This window comes from Mycteria americana, chromosome Z (genome assembly GCF_035582795.1).
Source record: "Mycteria americana isolate JAX WOST 10 ecotype Jacksonville Zoo and Gardens chromosome Z, USCA_MyAme_1.0, whole genome shotgun sequence".
In the NCBI taxonomy this organism is placed as follows: Eukaryota; Metazoa; Chordata; class Aves; order Ciconiiformes; family Ciconiidae; genus Mycteria; species Mycteria americana.
In genome coordinates this window covers 21,942,042-21,942,670 of record NC_134396.1, presented here as the reverse complement: position 1 = coordinate 21,942,670, position 629 = coordinate 21,942,042, and positions in this window count along the sequence as shown.

Genomic DNA, 629 nt, shown 5'->3' with positions numbered 1-629 from the left:
TGCAGTATAGTAGTTTCTCTTTCCTCTAGCAGTTTACACAACAGTTAAACCCTGAAGTCCTCCTAACAGCTGAATTACTGTTTAAAGATTAGCTCTTATGGTCTAGAGTCAAACACAAGAATTCTACCATTTTGGATTTGCCTTAAGTTATGTCAGTAACATCATTTACCTGTGCAGAAATGCAGATAGGCAAAAGACTTGTTTATGCTGTACATGAAGTGTTACAGTAGGAATATGGTAAACATGTTTGAAGCCTAGTGCTTTCTCCAGCTAACTCTTTTACTACTGGAAATGAAGTAACAGTAATTATTGTCAGTGATGCAATCACAGTGAAAAGTTTTTGATGTTTACTATTAAACTGTCTTCCATCTCTTTCCACTTGTTTTGTGATTTTTGAATGTATACATCCATCCCAGGTACTGCTAAACCTGTTGTATAAATGAAACTAAAAATACATAGATAGCAGAGGCTCAAGACCACATGGAATATATACTATCTGCTTAATAGCTATGAATGCAGTGTTCAGTCACATAGCCAAAGTGTTAAAAGATGTAGCTGACCTCATAGATCTTCTAGGCCATGACCCTGCCAGTTCAGGATTTTGGGGGACTGGGGGCAGCACATTTTCA